Source organism: Lygodium microphyllum, chromosome 13 (assembly GCF_053477565.2).
Source record: "Lygodium microphyllum isolate KBCC chromosome 13, Lygodium_microphyllum_v1.1.10, whole genome shotgun sequence".
NCBI lineage: Eukaryota > Viridiplantae > Streptophyta > Polypodiopsida > Schizaeales > Lygodiaceae > Lygodium > Lygodium microphyllum.
The window spans coordinates 123,319,924-123,345,459 of record NC_141147.1 but is presented as its reverse complement, the minus strand read 5'-3'; the positions used below and the strand labels follow the sequence as shown (position 1 = coordinate 123,345,459).

At 44.4% G+C, this 25,536-nt stretch overlaps 1 protein-coding gene and 1 pseudogene across 2 annotated transcripts in view; one reads left to right on the top strand and one right to left on the bottom strand.

Annotated features, from left to right (window-relative positions):
* LOC148027167 (uncharacterized) overlaps window positions 1–25,536 on the top strand; it is a 44,435-nt gene that overhangs the window by 6,707 nt on the left and 12,192 nt on the right. The window lies entirely within an intron of this gene.
* Window positions 24,463–25,485, bottom strand: LOC148027168 (uncharacterized; annotated as a pseudogene).

Below are 25,536 nucleotides of genomic sequence, written 5' to 3'. Positions count from 1 at the left end.
AAGAACAACTCGAATAGTTGCCATACGAGCAGTGGGGGCAAAAGTATCATGGAAATCAATGCGTGGGCGTTGAGCAAAACCTTTAGCAACAAGGCGAGCCTTGTGCTTGTCCAAAGAACCATCGCTAAGGTACTTGGTCTTGAAGACCCACTTGACACCAATCACCGTCTTGTGAGAGGGACGAGGCACAAGAGACCAAGTGCCATTCCTCTCAATAGCCTCCAACTCGGCTTCCATAGCCTTTCGCCAATGATCAGATTGCAAACAATTAGTCAATTTGCTTCTAGAGGAGGAGCAAACATGGAGGAATAGTGGTGTGGATGCTATAGCCACCGAGCAGGCTTTTATGGCAAGACAAAAGGGCAAAGGCAGCCAAGTGAAGAATGCTCCGCAGAGTTCTGGGACTTCTCGCACATCACAGGCAAAGAAAAAACAAGGGGGCACGCAAGCCAAAAAGGGTAAATGCCATTACTGCAAGAAGCCAGGCCACTACATTACTGAGTGTAGAAAGTGCATTGCCAAAGAGAAGAAAAAGGAATCAGGAATGTCTGTTTCTGACACTCCTTCCACTGCTACTGAGTCCGCGTCCTTTGTTGTAGACAGGGACTATTGTTTTTACACATGCAGTTATGACACCTGTTGGGCAGATCGAGCATTCAGCTCTACTGAGGATGCAGGCACTTGGTTTTTTGACAGTGGTACTTCTAGGCATATTACATCTCGCAGAGATTTATTTGCATCTGTTTATGCAGCTCCAGTTGGCAAGTCTGTACAGTGTGCCAACAATGCATCATATCCTATTAGAGGTATTGGGGAGATTGTGCTCACAGCCATTGATCGCTCTCTTCTCCGCCTACAAGATGCTTTGTTTGTGCCAGGCATAAAGAAGAATTTGCTTTCTATCTCTTCTTTGGCACGTTGTGGATTGCAGGTCACATTTGATGATGACTAATGCATGGTGAGAGACAAAGAACACATGACTTTGGTCTTCACAGGCACTTTATCTCATGGGTTATACGAGTAGGATGCTCTTTCAATTGATCAGTCAGCGTATTTGACATCCACTCTTACTCCTACTATGATATAGGCAGAGTTATGGCATGCTAGGATGGGGCATGTGAACTTTGGCAGCTTGATGCTCTTACAGCGTATGCAAATGCTAGATGGATTACCTCTACTGGAGAGACCTCCTGATCACTTGTGCGAAGGATGTATTTTGGGAAAAATGCATCGCTTTTCGTTTCCCCGTGATGTTGCTTTTAGAGCAACAGCCAAGTTGCAGTTAGTGCATTCAGATGTATGTGGGCCTATCCAGACGAAGTCATTGGGAGGATGTTACTATTTTGTGACTTTTATTGATGACTTTACTCGATTTTGTTGGGTCTACTCTTTGGTCAAAAAGTCAGAAGTGTATGATGCATTCTTGGCTTTTATTGCACTTGTTGAAAACTAGACTGGTTGTAAAATTAAGACTCTCCGTTCGGACCGAGGGGAGGAATACATGTCCTCTATGCTGAATTCTTTTTTGAAGCAGAAGGGCATTGTCCATCAGTACATTACTGCTTATACTCCACAGCTGAATGGGGTTGCAGAGAGAGAGAATCGGTCACTCATGGAGATGGCCAGATGTATGCTGAAGGCAAAGAGCTTGCCTCACAATTTTTGGATGGAAGCCGTCATGTGTGCTTGCCATGTTTTGAACAAATGCCCCACCAAAGCTTTGAAGAAAATTACACCTTTTGAGGCTTGGAATAGCTGGAAACCTTCTGTTGGACACTTTCGTACCTTTGGGTGCCTTGCATATGCACGTATTCCAAAGGTACTCAGGAAAAAGTTGGATAACAAGGCTGTCAAATGCAGTTTTATGGGATATAGCAGTGAGAGCAAAGGCTACAGACTCTATGATCCTGTTTCTAAAAAGGTGTTTGTCAGTAGGGATGTACTATTTGATGAAAAATCAGAATTGTCCCTGGCTGGTTTAGATACATATCAGGCTGCCCGTGATGTATTTGAAGGGCTGCTACCCATTACATTTGGTGATCCAGCTGGAGTTTCAGCAAGTGAACTCAATGTTCAGCCAGCTACTCCTTTTGAAAATGCAGAAAATCAGCCATTGGCTGATCTGAATATTCAGCAAAGTGCTGAAACTGAAATTCAGTAAGGGCTTATGCACAGTCAGGAGGCAAGACAAATGCCTAGATGGTATTTACAGACTACGAAAGATAGTCATCTGGATGCACCCTTGGCTGGTCGTACTAGAAGGCAAGCTCGTATGCATGATACTGCACATACCATGGAGTTTGTTATGGCAGCAAGCACCCTTGATGATGAGGAGCCTGAGTGATACCTTCTTCAGCACGACCGGCAGCACTTCCTTCGTCATCAAACATTTCGGAGTCCGTGATCCATGAGTTTTTGGATTCCCTATCTACTTCAGAGGGGGATTCAGAGGGGGATGTTATTTCTTTGCCCTCAAAGGGGGCATCTACTTCTTCGACTTTAGGAGGGGCCCCTCCACCTCCCACCTCAGAGGGGGAACCTACTCCCCATGAAGTTCTTCACCCATCCTCTACTTTCTTGGGGTGACTAACTTCGACCAATCATCTCTTCTACTGATACCCAGGATCTTCAGGTACCACCTAGATCAGGACCTCGGAGGTTCAGCCGCGACTTGGTGATGAGGCCTTCGTATTCCTTCCAGCATGGATGCACGGAGCTAGTGGCTTCTCTCCCGAGGTTGAGTTTCGGGTTCTCCAGTTCACTCCGTCTACTGTTCTTTACCGTAAGTTCCCTTTCCGATGGAAATCTTGGATGTTAGGGATTCTCTACATCTTCTTCCTCCTCTTCTCTTCTTGCCTTGGTCACTTGGTTAGCATGAAGCCACCTCCCGAGATCGAGTACAGGCATATCCTTATGGTTCTCGGCACCACACAAAGTCCAACATTCCTCCTATGCATTGCATGTTTTCATCATCTTTGTCCTAGGGCGCTTGGGCAAGTGAACAATTTCCCCACGAGGGACACTGTCCAAGTGGGCCTCCTTCACTGAAGTGGGCTCACGATCCTGCATAACACGGGTCAGCAAACAATAGTTGGAGCAAACAAGCTCTATAGAATGTGCCTGGTTCCTCCGTGACCTCCGCGGTCCATCCTGCGGTTCCCACTCCTTAGGGACTCCCTCGATCCCTGATTCTCGGAGTGTCACACGGGCCCAACAAGGAGTAGGCCGGGACCTCTCCTCGTTGCTCTCCATCTGCTGAAGACTCGGGAACATCCAGCGGTGGAAGCTCCACAGGGGTGGCCGGTGGAAGTGAAGACTCTGAATCAGAAGAAGAATCTCTATCAAAAGACTTTGGCTCCAAAGTAATTGTCTCGGGAGCCCAACTCTCCCCTGGATCTCCAAGAACGGGGTGCTCCTCACCCCCCTCTGTGGCCGGAACTTCCACGAACCGCACATCTCGGCTCTTGTAGATATCACGCTTGATAGGATCAAACAGACGATAACCTTGGGACTGGGAGTTTAGCCAATAAAAACTTGTCGTCGGAAAGCCGCCTCAAACTTGTCATGTGTCTTCAGGATATGCACATAAGCGTCACACCCAAAGATCCTGAAATAAGAGACATCAAGCTTAGTCCCAAAGTAAGCCTGAAAAGGTGTCATCCTGTCAACGGCCGAAGTGGGAGATCGATTGAGGATGTGAATTGCGGTAGCCACTGCCTCGGCCCACAGAAACTGAGGTGTCTGTCGGTGATCCATCATGGTGCGTGCCATCTCGATCACACTTTGGTTCTTCTGCTCCAAAATGCCATTCTCTTGGGGAGTGGTGGTGTTAGCAAACTCCTGTTGAATGCCCCTATCTGCACAAAAATGAGCAAACTCATTAAACATAAATTCACCTCCCTTGTCTGAACGCAAGGTCTTCAGTCGCCGGCCAGAACGGTTCTTCTCAAAGAGAAACCAATCCTTGAAGTGAGAGAAAGCCTCCGACTTCAAAGTCAAGAAATAGGCCCAAGTCATCCTGCCGTAGTCATCTACGATCAACATGAAGTACAAGCTCCCCTTCAGGGACTCGGTCCTCATCGGGCCACAAAGATCCGTAGATACAAGCTCCATGGGTGAAGTAGACCGCCTCGAAGCTTTGTTGGGAATTGCATCCCGATGCAATTTCCCACGAATGCAGGAGACACATGGCTAATGGCTCACCACTATATTTGGCAAACCTCGGACAAACGATCCTCTCGACGCCTTCTGAAGGTACTCATAGTTCAAGTGGCCAAAGTGAGCATGCCAAAGCTCGGACTATGTCTAAGAGGTAAGAAGAAGAGAGGTAAGAGCTGTGGAAGACTTCAACTTGTAGATGCCATCCTCGTCATACCTTGCAGAGAGAACCTTCCTCGATCCACGATCAAGGACTCGAAGAGTATCACTATCAAACTCCACCAAGAGGCCAAGAGCACAAATCTTATGGACCAAAAGCAAATGATACCCCAAGCCTAGCACATGCAACACCTCGGAAGTGTGGGTACCACTACATCCATTTGGAATAAGCTGCATCTCACCCCGCGTAGCAATAGACACAGAAGAGCTGTCTCCAATGAGAATCTGCCTATGCGAAGGTCGCAAATGGGCAACACCATTGGAAGGAGGAGTCATGTGCCATGAGACACCACTGCCCACAATCCACTCTCAAGCCTGGGGAGTTATCATTGCAGCATCAGAAGTCTTCGATGTAGAGTCCTCAATGACTGCTAAGTGTAGAAAAGCAGCTGATGAGGGTGCAACCACCGCTCCAGAATCCTTGATGTCCTTCTTCTTGGTGTTCGTCTTGTCTTTGTTGGGGCAATCCTTCTTCCAATGACCGGTCTTACCACAAATAGGGCAAGTCGATTCCTTATCCTTGTCCTTCTTGGATTTGTTGTCCTCCTTCTTCTTCTTTTGGTCCTTCCCCTTCTTCTGAGAGGCTTGACCAACCAATGCCTCCGATTTGGAAGCATTCTGTCCCTTCAGCTGTTCCTGAAGCAATAAGGGATAAAAAGTACCGAATCGTGGTGGCAACTAGGATAGTAAAGCGATCGCTATGTCTTCGGAGGAAATAGGCTTCCTCGCATTTTGAACCTGCATCTGAAGCTGCTGAAGCTTGTTGATGTGTTCCTGAAGCGACAAGGTCCGTATCTGCACCTCCAAAGAAACCCTCTTCATCAGGGTCATTCGATTGTACATTTGGTCGAGCCCCAGCCATATCTCTCGAGCCACCGACAAGTGCTCGATGTGAGCTATCACGCCTGTAGTGCAAGACAGAAAAAGAAAAGAACGAATCCTGGCATTCAGTTTGTCCTAATGAGATTGGGCCTTGGTCAACTCCGCATGAGCACTGGAAGAGAGTTTGGACTCATCTAGCACCAAGGGCCGGTTGATCTCCTCCAACACAAGCTCCTCCAAATCATAAGACTCCAGAATGGCCAACATCATTACCCGCCAGATGCGGTAATTGTTACCATCAAGCTTCTGAGCCGATGGAAGAGCCGATAGGACATGCACCTTCCTGTCCATGATCGCTTGGAACTCCGAATCAGCCTCTGTAGACATGTTCACCTGCAACGCTTGCACAAACGCAAAAGCAGCCCCCTTTGACTGTGTAAACGCAGCCTGGTAGGGCTGTTTCCGTCTCTGCCCGTACCTTCTTCACCCGCTGAAGGCGATGAAAAGGTAAAATCTGCAATGGAAGGCCTGAAAACGCAGCCTTCCTCCCCTTCAAACAGCAAAAACCTGCAACAAGTTTACCGATTGGACTCCTTTCCCGCACGCCCACGCTCGCTTCAGCCTTGATCCAATGCGCAGCCCTCCCGCTCGCCCTCGAATCCTAGAAACGCAGCCTTGTGTCGTGCTGAAATCTCCTGTTCAGATAGGTTCAGCCCTCAGTCAGTCCATCTTCACTGCTTTGATACCATGTCAGAGTGCAGCGATGCAGAAGCGTAGGACAAAGACTGAGAGAGAGTGAACACAGAGAGAAGAGAGAGAGAAAAGGAGTGTAAACGTAGAAAATCTGCAGTGTAGTATGCTATATAAGAGTGCAGAAATATACACGGGGGCAGAGGAAATATCTGTGTGTGTCTTCGACTTGATGACCCCGATCTCTGTCAGCTCGAGCATAGTCTGTCTCAGCCAACAGATCTCAAGATTAGAATCTGAATAATGAATGACTGAGTGTGCCACCAACTGGCTATTTATAGCCAGATTAAAAAAAAAAGACTGCACCAGGTTGGCTGCAGTAAATGCAGCCGACTGAATAAAATAATGATAAAACAGTCCGACTACAGCTGCTGACATGGCACCTGCTGATGTGGCTGTCAAAAGATGACGTACCAGCGAGACAGTAGGGTTGGCGGGGAGGAACACGGAGTGAACTCGGCAAACATGGAGAAGAGAAGAGAAGAGAGAAGACACTTTGATGAATGGAATGATGAAGTTCTGAATCATGGAGTGAATGTGATACAAGGGAACAAGGGTGCTGTAGCACAAGAAAGATGATGAAGACAACCACGAACCACGAACCACGAACCACAATGTCCTCCTGAAGGGGTGTGAGGGTAGTGGAGAGGCTAGAGAGGAGGTGACGGACTGAATGAATCAGCCGTGAGGAATGAATGAGAGAGTGGCCTATAAATAGGCACAGTAAGTCTAGGATGGCACCCCTTTTTGGGGCTGCAAAAACGCAGAAATGCAAAAACGCAAACTGCGGGTGAATGGTGAAGGGTTTCTCAACACCCCCTCTCAGGCCCAAAAAGGGGAACAAGAGGAGTGAGGTGGAGATGCAATGCTTATGCAGTAGGGAGAAAGAGATGCGAGTCTCATTCTTACCTGCAAACATCTGCTCCAAAGTTAGCCAAGCTTCTCGTGAAGAAGCTGCTGAACGAATGTGGGGGATGATTGACCGCTGAACTGCCAATGCAATCAATGACAAAGCCTGTGCATCCCATGTATCCCATGCTTTTTGAGCTGCTGTTCTTTGGGGAAGTGGCTGAAGTGGAGCAGGCTGAGGTGCCCGTGGTGCACGTCCTCCTGGAGGAGGAGTAGTTGGAGCCACAACTCTAGGTCGAGCTTTTTCTCCACTAACATAATCCCAAGGATTTTTGGCCACAAGTACATTCTTCATCATGAAGGACCAAAGTGAATAGTTATTTCCATCCAATCTATCCTCCTTGGATACATAGGTGAAAACATCTCATCCTTGATTTGCCATGATGTTCAATTACCAAAAAAATGCAAAAGAGCAATGTCGAAGCAGGACTACACTGGAAATCTGAAAATTTCCACAAATTGCAGGAAATAACTTTCTGTAATTAGTGTACAGAGGTGCACTCTGTCAAAACTATCTGTTATGCGCGCGGTCCAACGTGCAATCAGTGTTCAGCAACACTGTACCAGCAAAATCCCCAAAATTTCTTGCCTCAAATGTGTTCAAAAGTTCAAAACAGTCTTTCTGTGACTGTAGCGGCAGTTCATATGCCAATGTTCTCAAAAAACATAAAAGCCCTAAAATGTCTGATAAATTTGGCCAGAAATTTGCATTCAATGTGTCCTAGACACGTTTCTGAATACTGTGCATGCTGCGTAGGAATCCCCTCTTCCAAAAATTTATCTGAATGCTGTGCCTGCTGCGTAGGAATCCCCTCTTCCAGAAATTTATTTGGAATGAAAGGATAAAGAAAAATTTTAAAAAATACCTGACGTACTGACGGGCTGTCGTTGACCACTGGCGTGTGTCAGGTCAGACGGGTGGTCATCGTGGTGTTGACAGGTGACAGGCGGTGCAGCAGTAGATGTGGCACAGGGGCGGACAGGAGGCGTTTGATGCGTGAAGTTGACGTGGCAGGAGCCGGAGTCGCTGACGATGCCTGAACAGAGGCATCACAGGCAGGTGGTGTAGCACAGGGGGCGTGCACTACTCCAGGCAGGCATTGGTCTCAGGGCAGGAAGCTGCAAGGGCGAGGAGCTCCCTGGCAGACTGGCGAGTTGCAGTTTGGTGGCGCAGGGCAATGGTGCTAGGCGAGGAGCTGCTGGAGACTAGCAGCACTGGTGCTGGTGAGCAGGGAAAGGGCATGAGCTGCTGGAGACTAAATAGAGCCAAGGCAGAGTTGGATTGAGCAAGAAGCTCCTGGAGGCTGAGCGGAGCTGGGCAGGACCTGAGCTGAGCAGAGCAGAGCCAATGCTCTGATACCAAATGTGAGAGAGGACAGCAGGATCGAAGCTCAGCACAAAAAATAGTAGACAGTGTGAGAGTGAAGTACGACACTCAATGCTATAGATTGAAAGAGTGTAAACTGAAAGTACAAGGTACAACCCTTAAACCTTAGGATTATAGGGGGTGTTCACACCCGAACACGGTAAGTGCCTGTAAGTGTGTGACATAAGCACATACAAAATAATACCATAAGTCTGGGGAAAAAAACCTCTTCTACCGAGAGTAAAAAGTGCCCCAGTGTCCTATTGATACCGACACTCCGATGTGATCGTAGGCGTAAGTGAGGCATGAGTGAAATACTCAACAACGGTGCTCTACCTTGCATCAAAAGAGTGGACCACCACTGCAATGCATTCCCCTTCAAAAAAGTGGTTGCCTTTGGCATCTTTGAGGACTCGATGAAGTTCCCACTAAATAGGTTGCATCAAATTGTTGAATGAAAGTCAAAGCTTTCAGCCTATCTTGTGCAGAAACTTACTTTCTTTTGCTATTAAATAACAATAGCACATGCAATCCCAAGGAGTCCAACTTAGTCACAAATCCAAGCTATTGCATCACTCATGATTAAGGTTTTTTCTTGGTCTTCAGCACAAACCCTAATTTGCACAAGTGAGTGGTTCAACTAATGTCAGCATGTCCCTTATGGTTGCATAACAATGAATCCACAATGCATTTTAGACTTTCCCCTTTAGCATCTTAATTATACTCGCGACTTATCCAACTCCAACCCAAAAATCACATGCTAAGTTCAGCTTGGACACAAATTCTTGAGGCCATGAAGGACCAAGCTATGCCACACAGTGCAAGTATGCATGGCCCATTGAGCAACTCCAGCAAAACAATTAATGTTTTTTTGGTTCCCTATAGCAATCTATCCATAAAGCTAAAAAAACAAGCTGTGCAAGGTTTGCTTGTTTAAAGATCACCCACTTGTGAAGAAAATACACTAACAAAGAAACACAAATAACACTTTACAACAAAGCACAAACTAATAGAACACCACAATTAGGGTTAGGGTAACTCAGAGACAATGAAGACAAAGAATGAATGAAATGATATGACTATTGAATATACAATGCTCATGCAACAAACATAGTATGTAGTGAATGAATACTATACCTTGAACTCTTGTATCTCAAGGATCAGGATAGGGGTAATGAGCTGGAGAGCATGTCATACTCCTAATGGATCCTGAATTGCAGCAAGGCAGCCTCCAGATGTTGAACACTAGCTAGCAAACATAGTGAAGGAAGGTTGGATTTAATGCAGACGACAGTGCAAGAGAGAGAAAGACTAAAAACACAAGCAAGGAGAGAGAAAACAATGAGTGCAGGCTGTAGGAGAGAGAAAACAGCAAACGCAAGCTGCAGGAGAGAAAATAGTGGCGATGACAGGCTGAGGAGATAATGGTGACAGCTGGAGGAGAGAGAAAATCTGCAAGGTGGCAGTTGGGGCCTGCAAATGCAGCAGTATGCTGGCGTGGCAGGCTGTATGAGAGCTAGATAACAGACAGCAACAGTCGCCTGGCTAGAAATAGCAGCAAATTGATGATGAAGGATTGGAAATAGGCGCTAAATAAGTGAAGACTGCAATGGACAGCTTGGACTGCGATGTCCTTTGCGAACGGGGTGTAGGCAGAAAGGTGAAAACACATGAAACTTGCAAAAACGAGATTAGGGCTGAATGGAGGGCAGTATACCTATTTATAGAAAGTTTGGGCCCTCCCAAGTGGCTGTGTTTATGGATACAAATATTCTCTAGGAACACATTTCTTTTTAAATAAACAAGATTTCTGCCTTAAGCATGTTTTGAGGCTGTTTAAGTGAAGCTAATGCATTTTTAGCTCAACACCCTCTCTCAGGCCCAACAATGGTGCCACGAGAAGTAGGCTAGCCAAGCCTCCCTTTTTTTAAAGTATTTTATTCCGAGGCTTCCCTCCCCAAAGCAGCTAGAGCATTGGACAAAGGGTGCACGTTGACTGCTCAGTCGCCTACTAAGACTACAAAGGCGATGGTTATCTTGCCAAGGGAGCCCAAGTGATCACCCTAGAGAGACCAAGGCATTGGACAAAGGATGCATGGCGGCTGCCGAGTGGCCTACCAAGTCCTGGAAAGGCGGATGGTAGCAACTATGAACTTTTTTTTTTTGATGGCTTTGTAGCTTTGATAGATTTAATATTAAGTGAGGTTTTCAAATTAGTTTTTGTTCTATCGAGTATCCGTGTCTTAAACAGGAGAGTAATAAGGGATAGTCAGACCCAAGACCTTCACAAAATAGGCATACTACCATTATTGGGTATTAGTGAAGAAGGAAAATGGCTAAGGTGTGGGTGACACAAATATAGCAAAGATGTGAAGCAAGCAAGCAAGCAAGGGAGAATTGCCTTGGAGACCGCCATGTATAATGCCACGAATATGGTGAATCCAAAGTCAACCACTCCTAAAGACTGAAAATGGATAAATGTGCACAGATTCATGTTTACATAGATAGAATGCCAATGCATGGGGTAATGCAAGATGTCATGCTCACACAAAGTGCAATAATGGTGCCACTTGTGCCCTCGCAAGGAAATTGTTCGCTTGCCCAAGTGTCCTTTTACAATCATGTCATCTTGATAGTGCGGATGAAGTTACAAATGTCCACAAGTACAATATAAAAGAAAGAAATAATGAATGAATGTCTAAAAATTGTAAGCATCATCATTGTCATTGTCAAGAGAAGTAGCTGTGCCCTCTCAAACTGGAAGGAAAAGCAAGAGAGAAGCACTCTCTCCCCGTTAATCTGAAGAAGTAGGGCAGGGTGTACCCAAGCGGATCTTGGGTAGAAGGTACTGAAGAATCGGGCGGTTGACCGCTTTGGTCAAAATATTTACAAAGTCATTTGATGAAGGCACAAACTCTAGGCAGATAATGCTTAGCTCAACTTGCTCTCTGGAAAAGTGAAAGTGGACTCCCACATGCCGCATCCATGGTGTGATGAGCAGATTGTCCGTAAGGCCAATGGCACTCTGGTTGTCGTAGACAATGGTGGGAGAGTCACAAGGGAAATGAAGTGTTGTCAGTAAGCTCCTCAGGTAGATGGTCTCGGTGGTGCCATCGAAGAGAGCCCCATACTCAGCCTCGGCCAAGGGAAGCTGCTACCATCTCTTGCTTGCGACTGGACTAAGGAATGGGAGCCGTAGCGAAGGTGAAGAGGTAGCCACCATGGGAACGTTGGGTGTTAGGATCTTCTGCCCAATCAGAATCAGTGTACCCCTGCAAACACATATCGGAATTATTAGTGAGACCATAAGAATAAGTACACGTAAATAATGCAACACACGAAGACATGCAATCCAATGTGACATCCTAGGTGTTGTGAAATATTGATTGAGTAAGCTAAGTCTGGCATAGTATGAATTAACCAAAGAAGTTTCCCTACAATAGACCTAAAGACGCTGAAGTGGGATATGATTGGCCGAGAGCCAAAGAATGCCTCGTACAGGGTCTTTTGAGGAAGAGCCACAGTCGGGCGCGGTTAAGGATGTATGTATATCGTAGTGTTAGTAGCCTCAATCCAAAGGTGTTGAGGGAGCTTTGTTGCGAACAACATAGAGCGTGCCATTTTCATGATTGACGAGTTCTTACGGTCTACGACTCCATTTTGAGAGCTCTGCTGCGAATAGCATAGAGCGTGCCATTTTCATGACTGTCTGGTTCTTACGCTCTACGACTCCATTTTGAGAAGGGGAGTCAGTAGAGGGCGAGAAATGCCATGTTGCTATAGAAACTCAGAAAACTCGTGGGAGATGAACTCACCATCGCTATCACTCATGCAACCAACACGACGACCCATTTGGTTATAAACTAGTAGCACCCAAGCAGAGAAATATGTGAAAGTATCAGATTTATGCTTGAGAAAGTACACCCACATGTATCTCGAATGATCATCCACTATAAAAAAGTACAATGCGTTGTTCAATGCGGCAGTGGATGTAGGATCACAAATCAACATGAATCAATCTAAGAGGCACCTCAACTCTATGTGTAGACTACTGAGGGAATGGGATACGGTGCTGCTTCTCAAGCTGACATGCTTTGTAAACATCTCGAGCTAGCTTCAAGCGAGAAAGACCCGCAACCGTCTCACGGCGAGACAACTCATAAAGAGAGTCATAGCCAAGATGACCTAGGTGGAAATGCCAAAGACACTCATTGTTGGTAGGCTTTCGAGATGTGGCTAATACCTAGAAGCTATGAAACATGGAGCCCTAGACTGTCGGCTTAGTAAGAAATGGGCCATGTTGTATAGGCCATTAGGCTTTGCCTCACCGCGAGCAATCATTAAACCAGTCTTAGGGTCAAGGACCTTGATCGTGGTTGCTGTAAAGAAAAGTGCTTGCCCCAACCGACAAAGTTGCTGAACAGATACTAATTTCACCCCAAGCTGAGGGACATGATATACATTGTCCAACGAAGCCAGATCTAGATCCTTGTTAGTGGCAAAACTGACGCAACCTTGAGCCTAGATCTTGATTGAGGAGTTGTTTCCTACTCAGACCCGCCCAGTTGCAGGGACTTGGGTACGGAAGATATCCTCTATAGGAGTCATGTGATGTGTAGCTTCCTTGTCCACAATCCAAATAGGTATTGATGTGCGCGGCTATGATGAGTGAGCCTCTGCGGTAACCTCTTTGGGAGGCAACTCACAGATGTAGACGAGACTTGCATCAGATGTCTCTACGGAGATGATGTGGGCCTTTGTAGACTAGTCAGACAAGCCCTTTAGAGTTGAGAATGTTGTTGACTGAGATGGCTGATTGGTGGCGGTGTGAGTCTGATCTGTCCACTGCCCCTTGCCATCACCCTATCTCCGTCGACAGCAGTCGCCCGATTGAGGGGCGGGGGTTCGTGACTTGGGTTTTGGTGTTGTGCCTCTTGCGTTTGATCGACACTCATCGTCAAAATGGCTAGCCTTTCGACAATGCTGACAATACCTATTCTTTTTAAGTACATTCTACCACCCGAGTTTGAGTTGAGACTGTGAGTTTCCTTGTGATTCCCCCGCTTATTTTTTATTTTGATTTGAAGTTTTGATTTTGTTTACCCTTTTCTTGCTACCCCTTTTTAGAATGAGCAACAAGAGTTCCCTCTGAGAAAATTTTCATATGAAACTCATTGGACAATCGTACATAACGTAATAACTGTCACTCAAATTCATAGAATGTGGATAAATTGGGCAGAGAAACCACTTGTTGCACAAAATTGAAGTATTTACGTGGCAGCTTGTTAATAAACAATGTGATCTAATCGTCAGAGGACTTGGGAGTCCCTGTAGAGGAGAATTCAGCAAGGAGACACCGATACTTAGTCAACTTGACTTTCAAGTCATCTCAGTTAGAGATTTTGAAGTTTTGAAGCCCATGGTCAAGATTTATTTGATGGGTCCTATCCTGAGCCGCATAATGGTTAGTCAAGTATGCCCATCACTCTAGTGCTAAGTCGAAATGTTGAAGTTGAGAATGAAATTCAGGCAATAAGCCTTGCATTAGCTCGACAATAGCGGAGGCATTCCTGGCCTTTCATGAGCGGATGACCTCGTATGGAACAAGTGCGGGATCGGGTTGGGGTTCCAACCCCTGCACAAGATCCCATAGGTTCTGTGCGTCAAGGACATGGCTCATCAAGTTTGACCAAGTTGTAAAGTTTGATCCGTTAAAACGAGTCTTGTCATTGAATGCATGCTTGGCGGAAGAATGATCCTGAAAGTGTGAGCAAAATGTGGAATATCACCCGACTGAGGAAGAGATGAGGTCCTAACAACTGTGCCTAAGTCTGAAGAACTCCTTGGTGTGGTGAATGAAAACATATGTGATCCTACATGAGATGCAACATGTGGTGCACTTAATGGAGATTGAAAGGAGGTGGTAGCGGAATAAGAGGGTGGGATGGGAGAGAGATTCGATGGATTTGTGATAGGTGTAGATGTGTGAAATAATGTAGGTTCCTTTTGTCCGTTAAATGCATTAAATTGAAATGATGATGAAGAAGATGCACCTACTTCATTTTGACCTTTGAAAACAAAATTGTTTGAAGGAAAAGAAGGGGAAGGAGTACTCACAGTTTCTTGTTTCAACTGCTTACCTAGTCTTGAGTTCATAAGGAAATATCTATCTTCCTCATTACTCATAAACCAGAAATTGTTTTGCATATGTTCTTATCATGAAAATCATTCATACCAATAGGAGAAGGGGAATCATCATTAATAGAATCTGAAATCGTAGACATACCTGGCATTGGAGAGAATAAGTATGAAGACAATGGAGTGTACTCTATGCTAGTTTTCACTTGCGGATGGCCAGTCCTAAGTGGAGATTCCGCCCTTCCTGCATGGTCAGTAGATTGGTGCACCGAATATAAAGGGTGAAATTTAGACTTACCTTCTATTTGTTGTTGGACTCCATGCATCAAAATGAGATCGTACTTAGTTGTTGTAGTAATCTCGTAAGGTCTTGGAACTCCATGGTAGTCCAATGTCTATCCGACCATATTGGGAGCTTGTGAAGCAAGTTGTGAGGCCCACTCTGAGTCGTTCCTTGATGGATTTAGCTCGGATGTGAGAAGTGGTACGGAAGTAGTGTTCGAAGTCATCTGCCCTTGTGTTGTTCTTGCTTCTTATGTAGAGCTTTTAGATCAAGGCCTAGGTTTCTCTCAGAGAACTCGGCTTTGATACCATGTGAAGAAAATACCCTAACACAGAAACACATAACATCGTATGACAAAGTATAGACTGATAGAACACAGTTAGGGTTAGGGTAACTCAGAGACAATGAGCATAGAGGATGGATGAAATGATATAACTATTGAATATACAATGCTCATGCAACAAACTATGCAGTGAATAAATACTGTACCTCGAACTCTTGTATCTCAAGGATCAGGGTAGGGGCAATGAGTTGGAAAGTGTGTCGTACTCCAAACGGATCACTAATCGCAGCAAGGCAGCCTTTGGATGTTGAACAACAGAAAATGCTGTTGGAGCCTGATGGATCTGGACTGAGTGAGTTGAGGGTGAGCACATCAGATATTGCACAAAGAGTAGAGAGCAGTAGAGAGAAGAGTGAGCACGACACACTTGATATTTGGTGCAAAGATGAGTGTACCACTTTTTAGGTTTTGATAATATATAAAGTACAAGAGTGTAAGGGTGCATTCACACTCGAACCTTGTAAAAGGCACAGTGAGCCTTTATTCCCAACAACCTCCCACTTAAAGGCAATGTGCTTGAAGGTAGAGAAAAGAATCAGCTAAGTCTAAGTATGTACAAAGCTGAAAGACACATATACTATCCAATCCCCATCATCTGGTGGCAATGAGCAAACTGCTTGGTTAGAAGACCCTTCGTGAGAAGGTTTGCAGGGTTATCATCTGTATGTATCTTGACAAGCTCAATGCCCTTGCTGTCAAGTACATCCCTGATAAAGTGATACTTCACCTGTATGTGCTTTGTCTTTGCGTGAAAGACAGGATTCTGTGCTAGCATGATAACACTCTGACTGTCACAGCGGAGGATAGGAACCTATGTAATACCAAGCTCTCTTACCAGATGTGAAAGCCATAAAGCCTCTTTGCATGCCTTAGTGGCAGCCACCTTTGTAGTAGACAATGCGACACACTTTTGCAGCCTAGATATCCAAGAGACTGCTCCTCCTATGAACATGAACACATATCCTGAAGTAGACTTCCTGCAGTCAAGATGGCCAATATAGTCTGCATCCATGAACCCAACAACAAATGATTTCTGCTTACCAAAATAGATATGCAAATCCTTGTGCCCTTAAGGTATCTCATGATACCCTTCACTGTTTCCCAATGCTTTTTGCCAGGATATGCCATGTATCTGCTAACCACTCCCACCGCAAATGCAATGTCGGGACGTATAGCAATCATAGCATACATCAAGCTACCGACAGCTGAAGCATAGGGTATCTTGGCCATTTCAGCCTTTCCATCATTTGATGTAGGGTTGTCATCTGCACTAAGTTTCACATATGGAGGCAATGGTACACTAATGGCTTTCCCCCCCTCCATATTGAAACACTGTAGAACTTTCGTGATATACTCCTGTTGTGATAGATAAAGAAGACCCTTTAATTTGTCTCTGAGTATACACATGCCAAGAATGTGATTGGCCTCACCAACATCTTTCATATCGAAGCTATTGTGTAAACTCTGCTTCAAGGAGTCCTCATTCAAGGCATGAACATCCTTGCTTGCAATCAGCATGTCATCCACATACAAAACCAAGAGAATAAGGCTGCCATTTGTTGCCTTCTTGGTGTATAAGCAGTGATCAACTTGAGAACGATGAAATCCTTGAGATTGCATGAATGTATCAAATTTGTGATACCATTCTCATGGTGCCTGCTTCAACCCATATAAATGTTGGAGCTTAGCTGTCAATGTGCAGAAGTTCGAGAAGTGAGCGTGAGAGTTTGACGGCTGGTGAGAGAGAGAGAAGAGTGAAAGTACGATTCGATATGAGTGTACCAACAATGTATTGGTACACAAAGAACAAAATGTATTTATACTTAGGGCATGTAAGGGTGCATTCACATGTACAACTAAATAATGTGTGTGTGTGTACTATACACACAGGTTAAACGGGCCTTTATCCCAACAACCTCCCACTTAAAGGTCCGAAGTGAACATCTAACCAACTCCCACTAGTCGTATGCAATGCTCATACTGAGCTTTGCTTAGACTTTTAATGAGAACATCTACAGGGTTGTCATATGTTTTGATCTTGGTCAATGTGATTAGACCATCTTCTAGAATCTGTTTGATGAACTGATATTACACATCTATATGCTTTGTGTGTGAATGATACATGGCATTCTTGGCTAGATACACAACACTGTGGCTATCACATCCCAAAAACATGCTGAGATCCTCTGCAAGCCTACTCAACCATATAGCTTCCTTAGAAGCTTCAGTAGCTGATATGTATTCAGCTTGAGTGGTACTCAGTGCGACGATGTTCTGCAACCTGGAACACCAAGAAACAGCCCCACCAGCAACTGAAAAGACATACCCGTTGGTGGATCTATGAGTGTCCAAGTCACCTGCCATGTTTGTATCACAATAACCCTGCAAACTAAGTGCACCCTACCCATAGCAAATACACTTTGTTTGTGTACCCTTGAGGTATTGAAGAATACACTTGACAGCCTCCCGATGTGTTTTGCTAGGATTTGACATAAACGTGCTAACAACTCCCACTACATGAGCAATGTCTGGACGAGTAGCAACCATAGCATACATAAGAGAGCCAGAAGCTGATGCATAAGGGACTCCCGTCATAGCATTTGCTTCCACGTCATCTTTTGGGCTGTTGGCTTTACTAAGCTTAAGATAAGGAGATAAGGGTACTCCAAAAGGCTTAGCTTCAACTATGTTAAATCTGTCCCGTACCTTTTCAATGTGTACTTTTCTTGAGTTAAAAACAACAATTTCTGCATTCTATCTCTGCGAATTCTTATACCCAAAATATGCTCTGCATTCCCCAAATCTTTCATGGAGAAAGCTGATTTCAGCTGATTTTTGAGAGCATCCAAGCTAGTCTTTCTTTTCCCAGCTAGCAACATATCATCCACATACAAAACAAGGATTATGGGGCTGCCATCTGTATCCTGTTTCATGTACAAGCAATGATTTGCATGGTTGTGTGTAAACCCATGAGATAGCATAAAAGTGTCAAAGTTTTTGTACCATTGCCATGGTGCTTTCTTTAGCCCATATAGGTTTCGTTTTAGCTTACACACCATCTGTTCTTTTCCAGGAACTACAAAGCCCTCGGGTTGTTTCATGTAGATTTCCTCATCAATGTCACCATGCAGAAAAGCTGTTTTCACATCCATCTGGTACAGCTCTAAGTCTAATACAACAGTGAGAAAAAAGCACACGTAGAGCGGTCATTTTCACAACAGGTGAGAAGACCTCTTGGAAGTCAATCCCTTCCTTCTGTGCATACCCTTTGGCAACTAGTCTTGCCTTGTACTTGGGTTTCCCATCGACTGTATTTACTTTGTAAACCCATTTGTTTGGAAGAGGCTCCCTTCCTTTGGGCAACGACACAAGATCCCAAGTATCATTAGTATACAAAGATTTAATCTCTTATTGCATAGCTAGCTCCCACTTACTGCTGAATTTGCATGACTTGGCCTCTTTATATGGAGGGGTCATACCTATGTGGTTGCCTTCTTACGCGTGTAGACCTACGTATCCAATGATCTACATTTTTAGGAACTCGGTCTACATTTGGAGGTATGTCATTTTCAACATTTATTGGCTGTTGTAAGCCATTTTAAGCATGCTGTTCATGCTGTACAGCACCTTCACCCCCATTATCAGTTCTCAAGCATTTCAGCTTTCTACTTGTCTGAGTGGTCACAAATGCTAGAAAAGTTTTTAAAACAGCAAACACTTCACTTTCTTTTTCAATAGGTATATTTAAATCTTTTTGGAACAATCATCAATAAAGGAGACAAAATATGCAGCACCACCCAATGATTTCACAGGCATACTATCTACATCGAAATGCACTAAGTCCAATACATTGGACTTACGAGAGACATCAGAGTAAAATGAAATTTTTATTTGCTTTCCAAACTAACACTCATTACGAAAGTCAAGCTTAGAGCCTTTTCCATCAACCCTCTTCAGAGAGGTAAGGACATCAAGTCCTTTCTGGCTTATATGGCCTAATCTCTTATGCCATGACTCCAAGTGACTGCAAATTTCATCAACTGCAAGAAATTTGCCATTCAAGGCTTTACAGTGCAAACAATACGAAGTGCCCTTCTTGGTTCCTTTTGCAATCAGCATGGAACCCTTTTTCACTTTCCACAAACCACCACCAAACAGTGTGGTGTAGCCATGCAAGTGAAGCTGACCAATAGATAGTAAACTCTTTTTAATGCCAGACACATATCTGACATCTTTCAACACAAGCTAAGTGTATAGTGTCAATCCCATCAATGCTGTAAGCATGGTTATTTCCAAGATACATCTTTCCATAACTGCTTGCATTGAGCATAGCAAAACACTCCAAGCAAGGAGTTACATGGAAAGAGGCACTAGAGTCTACAATTCAAGTCTGAGTGACACCATCATCAATTGACAAAAGTGCATCAATCACATCAGCCTTGATAATCTGCATATCTTGCATGAGACATACAAGGGCATCATAATCAATTGCACGTAATACATCAACCTCGGTATTCGAAAGCTCCTCTACGACTACACTAGAGGCCACATTTACCTTTTCCTTGCCTTTGGCTGCCTCAAATGCATGTCTTATCCTCCTCCTTTTTCTTATCTCCTGCATTCTTCTTTCTCTCTTGTTCCTTTTTGTAATATATGCAATCAGGTTTCTTGTGGCCCTTCCGATCACAGTGATAGCAAGTAATGTCACTCTTTTCATTTCCTTTGCTCTTGCTCCTGTTTCTCTGTTCTGCATTTACATTTTTCATTTAAGCCCTGCCTCTTACATTATAAGCTGAGTTGTTGCATTCTCCACTAGACATACATCTAATTTCTTCATTTAAGATTGAACCCCTCACTCCATCATATAAGAGATTGGGGTTATTGCGGAGAGAAAGCACCAAGGTCTCCCAAGAATTAGGCAGTGTCATGATAAAAAAGATCGTCCTCAACTTATCATCAAAGTCCAAATTTGCATCCTTGAGCTGATTTAAAATGCCTGTAAATGCACTCAAGTGCTCATTTGTAGGCTTTGACTCATCCAGTCACATATTCACCAACTTGTGCATTAAATGCACATGATTAACAGGTGTGGTGATCTCATAGGTAGTTTTCAGCTTCTCCCATATTGCGTAACCTGAATCTAAACCCTTAATGTTTGTCAAGATGTCATCAGTGACACCCATCTTAATGTAAGCCACAACCTTTTTGTTGACTCTGGCCCAATCTGCATCAGACATTAGTGCGGGTTTATCTTCTTGCAAAGCATCCTCACAATCCTTTAGGAACAATATGCCTTGCATACGGTTTTTCCAAAGGTCAAAGCCATGACCATCAAACCGTTTGATTTCCATCAAACTTTGATGTCTGAACTAGAAGAAGTTGTAGCCATTTTATCTCGAATACAAGAGTAAATGCCCTTGAAATGCAAAAGCATAAGCTGAACCAGCAAACACACTTCTGTTCTTCCTCAACCAGAAATAAATCTCTGCTGTTTGTACATGAACCGGCCACCATACGGGCAAAAAATGCAGGAATTTACCAAATTCTGCACAAACCCCCAAATTTTCAGGTCCAAAATTGCATAAATGTCAGCCAAATTGACCTAGCTGAGCAAAATTTTATCAATACATGAAAAGCCCCAATTTTATAGGATCCAATGTTAAGAAATTTTACTCAAAAGAGTAAAATTCTGACAAATTTGGTAAAATCCCCAATTTGATTGAGGTTAGCACACGCAAAGTCTACAAATTTTGACTTGAGTGTCATTGCCAGGCATGGACAAGATCAAATCCGAGAAAAGCCCCAAATTTTCGGGCTTGAATTTGCTTAAATCTGAGATTTGTGCCTCCAATGCGTGAACCTCGGTTAGATGAAGGAATTTCAAAAAAGGATTAAAAAAATAGTTTTTGATGAAAAGAAAAAGGGAATGATGCGTCCGTTGACCCATCAGGATTGATGGCGCTTATTTAGCCGTGTGGCTCTCGTCGGCTGTCGTGCCTATCAATTGCGCATTGTGCCGTATGGCCCGTGTCGCATGGCACTCATTAGCTGCCCGCTTCATTTGCTTGCACCCGATTGATTGGTCACGTCGCACTGCCCCGTCGCTGCACGCCTAGTCCCCTATCGTCACGTTCAACAACCGGATTGTCCTGGTCACCATGCAGCAAGTCGCTTGTGAGCTGCCCACTACTCGTCTCCTTTTGGTGGTCTCGGGAAGCGCATGAAGCCATATGCTTTGATACCAGTTGTTGGAGTGTAGCTGTCAATGTGCAGAAGTTTGAGAAGTGAGTGTGAGAGTGTGATGGTTGGTGAGAGAGAGAGAAGAGTGAAAGTACGATTCGATCTGAGTGTACCAACAATGTATTGGTACGCAAAGAATAAAATGTATTTATGCTTAGGGCACGTAAGGGTGCATACAAACTCTTGTTGAGTTTACATACCATGTGCTCTTTTCCCTTTGCAACAAAACCTTCAGGCTGCTGCATATAAATCTCCTCATGCAGAGCACCATGTAAGAAGGCGGTTTTTACATCCATTTGTATGAGTTCCATGTCTTTAGATACAACCAAGCCCAAGATGGTCGACTCCAAGAGAAAAGATTTCATCAAAATCAATTCCATGTTCTTGCTTGTACCCTTTAGCAACCAAGTGTGCCTTGTACTTTGGCAAAGAACCAGAAGTGACTTTCATTTTGTAAACCCATTTGTAGGGTATCACTTTTTGTCCTTTTGGCAAATGCACCAAATCCCAAGTGCCATTCTTCATGAGGGATTCCATCTCTGATAGCATTGCTTTATGCCATTTTTTACTATCCTGTGTGTCCATTGCTTCCTAGAAGCATGACAGTTCACCACAATCTGTTAACATGACATAATCAGCCACATAGTTTACATCAGGAACGAACCTATTTGGCTATTTTTGCACTTTGGTTGACGTACGGATCCAATGGTCAAGATTTGTTGGTTGTTTAGCCTGCAAATTTGCATTAACAGCTTGCTATTCTGCAGGTTCAGAATCGCCGGTTCACAGTCCGTGCTTGGTTGCGCGTCGTCAATTGCTTGATCCCTTGTCGACTTGTTGCGTGCCGTATGACACTTGCACTCCTGCGACAGCACTGACATGCACTGCGACACCTGCAACTTCTGCGACAACACTACTACGCATTGCGACACCTGTAACTCTTGCTCGCTTGCGACACCTGCAGGCCACAACTTCTGCTCGCTTGTCCCGTACCTTGACGCCCCGTCACTGGCTATGATACCAGTTTGTTGGAGCCTGACGGATCTGGACTGAGTGAGTTGAGGGTGAGCGCGTCAGATATTGCATAGAGAGTAGAGAGCAATAGAGAGGAGTGAGCATGACACACATGATGTTCGGTACAAAGATGAGTGTACCACTTTTTAGGTTTTGATAATATATGAAGTATAAGAGTGTAAGGGTGCGTCATAGTTGTCAGATACGAAAGGTACAATACGGTACGGTATGATAAAATACGATACTAATTGGTATCTTATGATTTTATAAGATACGGTACGATATTAGTATGAAAAAAAATTAAGATGATTTTTTAAATAACAAAAATCACAAATCATTAAATGATATATCATAGAATATATGTTTAAAGTGGAAATAGCCATTTCATTACAGAATAAGATGAATACATGAGGGTGACCATCGCGGTCGCATGGGCTACGCAAAACATGCGATATAACTACAATCTAGTATATTTGATATAAAAAAAAAGAGAGACCCATGTTATATGAATCTATGATGAGGCATCACTATCATCATCATCATCATCATCATCATCATTAGAACCATTGGAGTGCTCATCAAGAGAGTCTGAATATGACTCCTCGGCATTTGATGATGAGACATACTCATACTCATTCTCACTGATGAGGTTACCATCATCATCAAATGATGGCTCCTTAGGTGGCGGCTGTGTAGGCAAGGAGGGTATGTCATCATGAGCCACAAGATGTGAGCTACTAGAGCCCCGCCTTACATATGTCTGCAAGCCACTCGAACCACCCCTCCTCGATGACGGAGGGCGTCGAATGACCATGCCCCTGCTACCAGCTACTCGAACTCCTCGCCCACGAGCACGCTGACTGTGAGCGTAATGAGTATTTGTTGCTATAAGCTCTCTATAGAGCTCTGCAAAAATCATTTTCTCCTCCTCGTCCACCTCCTTATGTATACTCAGAAGAGTGTCGCCCATCAACTTGAATGTATCAACATTCACCTACACAATGCAGTGATGCACGTAAGATTGATCGTTGTAAATGCTAAAGTCTAAATCGTAAAGTATAAAGTTTAAACTTCAAAGTTCAAAGTTTAAAAGTTAAAACTACAAATTTTAAATGTTATGGTTAAGTGTTTAAACTTTAACTACTTCGGACTACCCATGCTCATCATAGCCCTCATCATATGTAAGTTAGTGCGGCAATAGACTAGCCGCTCTAACTGTCGTGTGCTAAGCTGATTACGAATCTTTGTGTGAATGAGAGAATAGGCACTCCAGTTTCTCTCACATGCACACGAAGAGCAATCCTGGGCAAGGATCTTCATGGCTAAGGTTTGAAGGGTCTCTAGTGCGTATCCAAAGTTTTGCCACCAAAATAAAGGCTTCACAAGTGACTCTCTCCTCCAATAAGTGGGAGAAGCAAAAGCCACATGCCCTCTCTAATTTGCATAGCATCCTAGCTCCTCTAGCACTGCATTGTGGTCATCCATAGGGACCACACGAGTCAAATAAGCAAGTTGGTCTGAACGGAACTCTCTATCATCCATGACCGCCGGTGACTTGTAGGCCGGATGTACCAATGTGGCAAAACCATGGATGGGCTTATGCATCCACGCCCATATCCTCTTTGCTATCTCTAAAACATATGCATGCCGTGTCTCTGTGATCATTGTACAAGCACAAGCCTCTGCCAATGCCGCTCTAAAGAAGTGAACGAGAAGGCCCATGGTGGACCCCTTGCAATCACTCATACGTAACAGCCTATAAAAGGGAGTCATGACAATGACAATGGCACGGACTTTTTCCCAAAACTGCTCATTAAGGCATAAGCGTTGCATGGCTTTGGTCTCCTTTGTCTCATGCTCATCTCACTCATTCCATAGAGTGGACACCACTGTTTGGTGCAAGGCGGACTGCACCTCATAAAGGCGCTCCAACAATAACCACATGTAAGCAAAGCGAGTTGAAGAAGGCTTCTTCAACTCCAGTGTGCTATGCTCACGATACATCGCAAGCACCTTTACCTTTACCGTGAAGAATGCGACAATTGATATAGCTTTGCGGACCAGCCTCTTTACCCACTTGAGCTTCCCAATGTCTTCCATAAGCAAGTCCAAACAATGACTTGCACATGGAGTCCACACAATCGTAGGGAACTCGGCCTCAGGCAAACAGCCCATGCACCGACAATCCGATGCACTGTCGGTAACAACTTGCACCACATTTTAGGGGCCCACCTACAACCACAATTTGCAAGTTACAAGTTAATAGTTATGTATAAATCAAATTTCAATTATGAATCATGATATTTATTATTATCATAATGAAAGAAAGTGAAACAAATTTAAAACGAAAATTGCAACGTATACCTCAATGATAGCTTGTCAAATGTGGCGGTAGATGAATGTGCCCGTCGTTTTTCTCCCCCTCTTGCTGGTATCTACGGCCCGTAAAAAGTAAGTGCCGAGTGGACATGAGACGAGTATGTTGATGATGCCCCGTTTCTTGTGATCACTCCATCCGTCGGTGAGAATGGAGCAACCATATTTTATCCATACAGCCCGAATAGGATCAAGGGATCTATCAATCCTCTCTTTCTCTTCATCAATCTTTCTCGTCCTCATGTCGTTGTATGTGACACCAGTCCATCCTTCACATGGACCCACATTGGCAATGGCTTTTACCATCTTCTTCCATTGCTCTTGCTTTAGAACATTGAATGCAAGATTGCACTCAATCACTGTGCGTGCAATTTCAATGTCCGCAAGTCTTTGCCTTTCTCTAAGAAAGACAACCGATCCACGCAGATGACCTAGAGCTTGAGAGAGAGACAATTGTCTCTCCGACACCGCATGAGCCTCCACTCTTTGTCTTTTATTGGAGCTAGATGCGGATGTGGAGCCCCCACCACCAATGGTAGAGGCCTCTCCTGCATCGGTTGAAGATACGCCTACATTGGATGCTTCCTCGTTAGTAGGTATAGGAGTTGGTGCCGATAAGCTACTTCCTCCTCTTATGGATCCCCCTCTCATCTTGGCGAGAATCTCCTCCGCAATGTTTTGAGGGATCTCCTTGCATGGAGCAACTTGCCCCGCCATCTTGGAAAGATGTTGGAGAAGCTGAGTTGCACCACTTATATATTGCTTCCCGCAATACTTGCATGTCCAATGGTGGGAGTTGGACTTCTTTGTGTCCCTCTCCATATGGATCGCATGCAAATTGAAGGCCTCGTGCTTCTCATGAGTCATCATGCCGATGATGGATAAAGAGGCCTGAGAGAGAGAGAGAGAGAGAGAGAG